Source organism: Anopheles aquasalis, chromosome X (assembly GCF_943734665.1).
Source record: "Anopheles aquasalis chromosome X, idAnoAquaMG_Q_19, whole genome shotgun sequence".
NCBI lineage: Eukaryota > Metazoa > Arthropoda > Insecta > Diptera > Culicidae > Anopheles > Anopheles aquasalis.
The window spans coordinates 2,550,352-2,557,851 of record NC_064876.1 but is presented as its reverse complement, the minus strand read 5'-3'; the positions used below and the strand labels follow the sequence as shown (position 1 = coordinate 2,557,851).

At 49.6% G+C, this 7,500-nt stretch overlaps 1 protein-coding gene across 8 annotated transcripts in view; it reads right to left on the bottom strand.

Moving 5' to 3' along the window:
* LOC126571868 (uncharacterized PE-PGRS family protein PE_PGRS10) overlaps positions 1-4,294 on the bottom strand; it is a 14,346-nt gene extending 10,052 nt beyond the window's left edge. For 7 of the 8 annotated variants that reach the window (XM_050230737.1, XM_050230728.1, XM_050230773.1 and 4 more), the window contains exon 1: positions 1-106. This exon is cut by the window's left edge. The gene's annotated coding sequence lies outside the window, so the exon portion shown is untranslated. Of the gene's footprint in view, positions 107-3,508; positions 3,757-3,949 lie in introns of those variants that run through there. The other variant, XM_050230746.1, reaches the window with a different exon arrangement.
* Between the last annotated feature and the right edge of the window lie 3,206 nt (positions 4,295-7,500).

Here is a 7,500-nt window from a genome sequence, read left to right as displayed (position 1 = left end):
CACGCAACACAAGCACACAGGAACCGAACGGTCGCGCGCGTTGAAACTGCGTCCCGTGACTGGTCCGGTGCGGTCCGGAACGCACTGCGAACGGTGCTGTTTCCGCTCTTTTTTTTTTTTTTGTGCGGGCACAAGACAACGGCGGACAACCCGCCAGCTGGTGCGGGGGCGGGCGGGCGCGCGCGGGGCGGGGGGGCTGGGGTCGATGGGCGAACAACGTTGCGAAACGTCCGTTGCGCTCCGGTGCAAAGCTGGCGATGAAATGAGCCACCGCGACCAAACCGACCAGCGTCTTGGCCGCGCAACCCACCGCCCCCCCCCCCCCCATCCCCCTCTGGTTCCCCACTGGCACCACCCCCGGTGCTGGTCTGTTCGCGAGTCTTCGGGCTTCGTCCTTTTTAGCCCGGTGGTGCTTTCTCGGGCCTTCTCGGGAGAAGAAGAACCTTACACCCTCTCCCCCCCCCCCCCCCACACACCCACCAACCGCCCCTCGGACGACGGACACACACACATACACACAGCAAGCTGAGATGCTGAGTTGGTGGCGGAGATGCGGTGCGGCATACGCTGCGTGCGCCGAAGACATTCATACATGTGACGAAAGTTGTTTAATAAATTGCATCACGACCAGCGGCGGCTGGCTAGGGCCCAGTGCGGCGCCGCCTGAACGGAACTGGTGAGCCACCCTCGCTCGCGTGCCACGCCACGCCACGCCGGGTCCCGCGACCGAGCGTGCGTCGTTCCCGCCTTCGGCGTACAAGTAATCCAAGGAAGCAAGGAACTACGCACCTCACGCGGCACGACACGACACAAACACATACGCATGGGCACGCACGCCCACCTCATAGGCCGATCGATAAAGAAGGTAAGAAGCTCGGGAATAGTGGCTCAGGGCACACTATCAGGACCACCCCTAGGGGCTGGGCCCGAGAGTAGAAAGCTGTCCTTTTTTTGGGCAGTCACCGTTGGGCCGTTACCTTGCGTCCATTACTTCCCAGAATGTACCGGCGATCTTTTTTTTTTTTTTTGCTCTTATTTCTAGCGTCCACACACGTGTTTCGAATCCCAGGGCCTAGACAAAGGCGACTCAGCCAGAATCATCTGTCGAATTCGCATACCGCGGTCTGAAACCGATTAGAAACGGTAGACGAAATATTTCCGAAATGTTCTAGGGCTACTAACAAGTGCCCTAAATTCTAGGCACTGCGGACGCAAGGTTAGAAATGCCCAAAGAAGGAGATCCTGGTTGAGAGCTAGCGGGCGCGATCTACTACTGTGTCACGAAAGTAAGCTGAATGGGTACTCTATTTGGTGGTGTGAAGGATTTTTTTAATTCTCAAATTGTTTGTAGGCTTTCAGTGTTGTGATTGATATCTATGACATGTTTTACGTCAAAATAATGATTAGTTTTTGAGATATGTTTTTTTTTGTGAGCAACTAAAAGGGAATTCCCTTCCTTTTTGGATGTTGCGTAATTGATCGAGCATAGAATTTTGCATTAAATATGTTGTGCGGATAAGTAAAGTATGATGAACAATGCCTTTGGTGACTACGGCAAGTTAAATAAAAGTGTTTATGAGTGGTAAAAACATTTCCAGGAAGGTCAGGAACGTGTTGAAGACGAAGAACGTCCTCGGTGACCATCAACGTCAAACGATTTGGTGTTGTGAAAACTGTCAATTAGCAACTAGAGACCTTGCTGAAGAAATTGGCATTATTCAGATAGTTCGCTAATTACAATTCGAAAAATGTGTTCGGCCTCAAGCGCGTCAGATCTCGACTCGACCCGCAAGTCAAAATGCCAGACATTAGCAACACGACAATCACAACTTGCAACGCCACACCCAGGTTCTAGATAATGGGGAAAACGTAATTGTTGAACCCAGTACAAAATAATCTCAAAGCATGTTAAGAATTACTAAAAATTAAGCCAATAAAACACACTACTACTACTACTAGCGTTGGTTTCCTGTGACTGTTTTCGCACAAAACTCAACTCATATCGTTCCGCAACCACCGCTTCTTCGCTTGCTTTAGCACCAAGTGACTTCTGGCTATTAAAAAAGCTCAAAAAAACTCTTCCGGGGACGTCGTTTTAAAACGATGCAACAGATTCATGCGACTGCGAAGAAGAAGGAACATAAAAGCCATCCCTAAAGTCGACTTTATCACGAGTTTCCAAAGCTGGAAAATCCATTGGCGCAAGCGCATTGCATCGGATTGCATTAATTTGGAGGAAAGAAATGAGAATTATCAAAAAAAAAAAAAAAACGCAAAGAAAATCATTTCACTTTCCGTGACACACTAGTAGTAGTATCCACGCCTTCCCAAGGTAAACCCGAGTACACCCATAACCGAGGACCGACCGAACCACGACCACGCGTGTGTTTTGTGCGCGATCGGAATCGAATTCCAAGCGCTGCGTGTGCTATTTTGGAAGCTATTAGCTGCTAAAGCAAAGGGCTGGCGCGTGCTGTTCTCTGCGCACCAGATCCGTTCGCCCCCCCCCTTTTGGTTGCATTGTTTATCTTAACAAACACACCGACAGTCGTGTGTGCGCGGGGCCGTCTTTTATGCCGATGTGATGAGAAGATGGTGATGGTTGCTAGAAGGAAAAAAACAAAAAAAAAAAAAAACGAACTAACTAACTCACACCACGCGTCGAAGGTTGAAGTTAAGTTAGTGTAGCCCTTTATGTTTGGTTTGATGACACTCCATTTTGACTCCATCACCCCCGCCCCCGGCAGAATGTCTTTCAGAATGTCCTCGGAAATCATGCAGCGATCACCGAACCGATCGCACTCTTTTGCGCGCAGTTTTGCGCCATCAAATCGTTTCGTTCCCGCCCGCCTATTAGTGCGAAGGGATTGAGGGGGCGTTTGAAGAAGCAGCAGCAGCAGCAGCAGCAGCAAAGGCGCGTACACATTGCGCGAAAACACATGGTGCTCTTGCCGTGTGCCACGTCATTCTTCATCACCGCCATAAGATCCGCGATCCCAGATGAGAGTTCCGCAGTGCGTTCACAAAAGGGAGGGGGAGGGTGGGAGGGGGTGGCTCACCGAGCAGATCACCGTCGCGCCGTTTCTGCGCTGTTTTGTTTTGTTTGGTTTTGTTTGCTTTTGCGAATGAATGTGATCGTATTATGTCTCTCTCTCTCTCTCTCTCTCTCTCTCTCTCTCTCTGTCTCTCTCTCCCCCCCTGTATGCTCCCACACCCACACATGCATACGCCGGTGCGGGGGTTGCATTCCCCTTCCCGTACCACCCACTCCCACCACGGCAGCCGCAGAGAAAAGGGGCGAGCGGTTCAGCAGGTCGCGTCACGGCCGGCTTTTTGTGCCCGTGTTTTGGTGGCCGTTTTGTTTTTTTTTTTTGCGCGTGTGTGTATTTTGTTATTGTTGCCCCCAAAAGGGGGGAGTGTGTCGCCCCCTCCCGCCAAGGAGCCCCTCGGGCAATCCGGGGAAAGAAATGGCGAAGGACATACGCTCTCCAGAGGGAATCCAACGAACCTTCGTTTTAGTTGTGCGGTTGGTGGTGGTGGTGGTGATGGTGGCCAGAGCCGCCAGACACGTCGGTTGAATGGTGCCGCGCTCCGATTCGGCCGCTGATCTGCGCGTGTGGTGTTATTGTTGTTGCTGCTGCTGCTGCTGCTGCTGCTGCTGCTTGATGTTGCTTGTTGTTGTTGTTGCTTGTTATTGTCGTTTGATCCGTTTGATCGGTTCGAGGCTCAAGGAATAACACGCACACACACTGGGTCCTTCGGATACACAGCAAAAAACACCTTAACAAACACACGCAAAACAGACACAGAGAAGCTGGTGCTGGTGCTGGTGCTGCTGCTGCTGCGGAGCCTTTGGTAACTCGCTCCGTCTCGCGTCAGCAGAGGAGCAGCGGTGCGGCTCTAGTGGAAGGTTGTCCACCACTCGGTTGTCAACCATTCGTGTACTCACCACACCACCACCAGCAGCATTCACAGCGAGACAGCTAGGGCCTCTTCTGCTGCGAGCAGTCAGTCTGTTCGTCAGTTACTCTGTTCTGCCGGCCTGTCTGCCTGCCTGCCTGACGCACCACAGTTCTATTTGTTGTTTGTTTCTGGCGTAGTAGTGCTTTCGACGACAGAGGAGAGCGTAGCAGGCGAGGAAGGCAACCGAAAACGGTGGCGGGGGGCCAGTAACAGTAACAAACGGCACGCCAAAGGGAACGGCCAAGGGAACAGAGCATATCACTCGCGACGCGTATGGGAGGCGGCTCTGTTTGGCAAGATGGGGCCCGGGAACGCACTCGAAAACGCTGCCGCTCACCTCATGCCGGCGGATACGCGTACTGTACTAGCAATAGGGGGACAAGCTAGATACCACGAATGCACACGATGCTGCGATGAGCACAGCAGCGATGAGGTGTGCATGACAAAGAGAGAAAGAGAGAGAGAGAGAGAGAGAGCAGGGAGAGAGAGAGAGAGAGAGAGAGAGCAGAGAGAAAAAGGGAGACAGAAATTAAAAACAAACAGAGAGAAACAATGAAAATGTGCCAGCGAGAGAGAGAGACAGAGAGAGAGAGACAGAGAGAGAGAGAGAGAGAAAGAGAGAGAGATAGAGAAAGAGAGAGAGAGAGAGAGAGAGAGAGAGAGAGAGAGAGAAAGAGAGAGAGACAGAGAGAGAGAGAGAAAGAGAAAGCGAAAGAAAGAAAGAGAAAGGGTTGCCAGTCCGCGGTGCGCTACGTGCGATATGTCGCGCGACGGGAGGGAAAGGCGTAACGTGGGGGAGGGTGGGGGGTGTCCATTTTCTCCGCACGCGCACTCTGCGCGCTGCTACTGCTGCTGCTGCTGCTGCAGCTGCCACGGAGCACGAGGGTAGCGCACACACAGTAACAAAACAAAAAAAGGCCAACAGAAGGCACGCTGATACAAAAAAAAACAAGAGAGTACGCCAGAGCGCCAGAGAGAGAGAGAGAGAGAGAGAGAGAGAGAGAGAGAGCGTGCAAGCGGGTGTAAGAATTAATAAAAGAAGCCACCGGGAAGGGTAGTGTAGCGAAGCGATGGAGCCGGCGCTTACGCTGGTTCGATGTCGCCCCCCCCCCTCGATATCCACACTCCAACGATGGAAACGATGTTTCTCTCTTACTCTCACTCTATACGCTCTTTTGCTCACTGCTTCGTCCTGTACTGGCCCTCTTCGTTGCAGGGGTGTGTACAGTATGTTTACGAAAAAAGAAAAAGAAGTTTTATCGTGTAGATAATGACCACGATCCTTCCCCCTGCGAACATGCTGCGCGAATGAGTTTGTGCCATTGCCAGGCGGAAAGGAAGGCCCCTCGGCATCCCTCCGCCCCTCTCATCTGCTGGCGGTGCGTGATTGGCAGGGCGCACGCGTTAACGCAACAACAGCACTGCTCAACGCGTATACGCGGTTCGGATGCAAATTCGGATGCAAAAAAAAAAAAAAAACGCGCGCCTTTTCCCCTTTCCTTTCGACGGTGACGTGATCGGTGCGCCGATAGTTCGCTCCCCCCATTTCCAACAGGGTCCAGGCTCGCTGGCGGTCCGAGGAATGATCCGGGCCCTTGGAGTATTTGGATTTGTAACTACAAACAGCTAGATTGATTGTTACTTGGTTTTGTAATCTGTTTTCTTCTCTATTTGTTCTAAATTCATTTAATGATACGGCGTTTTTCAATTTTACAGTACATGTACATGCGTGTATGTGTACGTAGATGTGTATGTGTGGGTGTGTGTGGGTGTGTATTTCGGATTTTCTCTGTGTGTCCGCTCCGCTCCCGTTCCCTATTCCCAACCCCCTGGCACACCCCGGGTTGGTTGGTTGGTTTTTTTTTTCCGTTCCGTTCTATTCTGCGCCGACTTTTCCTTCGTTTTTTGTTTTTGGTTGTTTTGCTGTTTGCTGTTTGTTTTTCTTTTGCTTTATTTTCCATTTGTTTGTCACTCCCCTCACGTCACCTCCCCTAACCGCTCCCTAGTGGGATTTCCTTTTTTTTTTCCTTTTGTTCCTTTCGTTTCTACTTCCTAGTTGTTGCTTTTGCTCGGTTGTTACATATTGCAGAACGTCGCTAGTGCGCTAGGGTTGTTGTGGGGGTGTGTTGTTTTTTATTTTTGGTTTTGTTTTTGTGTTTAATTTTCTTTTTACTTTTTTGTTACTCTTTATTACCTTTTTTGTTTGTTTTGTCGCACGGTTACAGCACGTGGCACAATGGCAAAACCATGGAGGCGCCCAGTGCCCCGGTCCCGGAACCCGGAAAATCCCGAGGAAAATCACACGCGCACGCCAGCTTCGCGCTTCTCCCCCCACACCAACTCTTCTCCCCAATCCCGCTGCTTGAGTTTACCCTTGGGGATGCACGCGCTCTGTGTGGTTGTGTATGTGTGTGTGTAGAGTGATGGAGTGTGTACTAGAGAGGAAACTCAACGTAAGCGGTAGGTGTGTAGTGTAGGAAGGGAAAGAGGAAAGGATGTGAGTGTTCACTCTGTCCACTTGATATAGCCGCACCTAGGAGTTTCATTTATCAATCATCAAAAATCAAAAAGAAATCATCAATCAGGTTATCAAAAAGAAAAGGTGCTGAAAAAGAAATATCTAAGGAAACATCCTCCTTGCAACCGTGGCCAAATAAAGGGCGACAGCATGTTTCTAGCAAAAACAACAGTTGATAGTACAGAGGGTGAGGCAAAAATAAAACTGCAACAAAGTTCAAACTGCTGCCATTTCTAAACCACGTTGTTCGTGATGGAATTCAATGAGTGTCTATTTTTTTTTAAATTTATTTGCCGGCTGGCCACCAGGACGCATAAGCCGGGGTTGATAGGCGGGTTTAAGATGCGATAACACGCAATTTTTCGCACTCATCGCACATTATTGTTCGGTCGATCCGATATGATTCAACAAATTCATGTGCCAATGCTATTAAAAGGTTCATTGCAGTCCTAGCAATGCAAACAATTAATGTGCAAGCCCTAGAGATTCCAACAGGACTCTGTATCTTCTCTCAAAGCAACAGCGAGACATGCGATTGGCGAAAAAAGAACGTTCCACACTTCATTTCCATGTCTCATTGGCCTCTCAATATCTATGGCAGTTAAAAGCGCAGGACTTTTCCGTTTGCGGCATTTTAAAGGGCAAGGATAGCCCCCACAAATCCCACAAAGCACCTTGCGAGCAACGAGCGATGGTTTCTTCTGCGGTTTCAAGACCGTAATTCATTCAAAAAGTAACACACCGTTAAAAACTAAACTGATGTTCTGAAAGTTTATAAAATTTCCGACATTTGCTGGTTTTACTCAATGAAATCCAAACAAAAATGATAAAGCTATGGCATTTTAAATGTGTTGCAGTTGTTTTTGCTTCACCATTTATAGCCAACAGAACTTTTCTAAGGAATTTTCCGGCTTCAGGAATGCCAGGTGATTTATTTAGCTCGCTGGCTCTAGAAAGTAGACAACGAATGGAGAACGGAGAACAGTATGGAAGCTACGCCCAAAAAACAAACAAAAAAA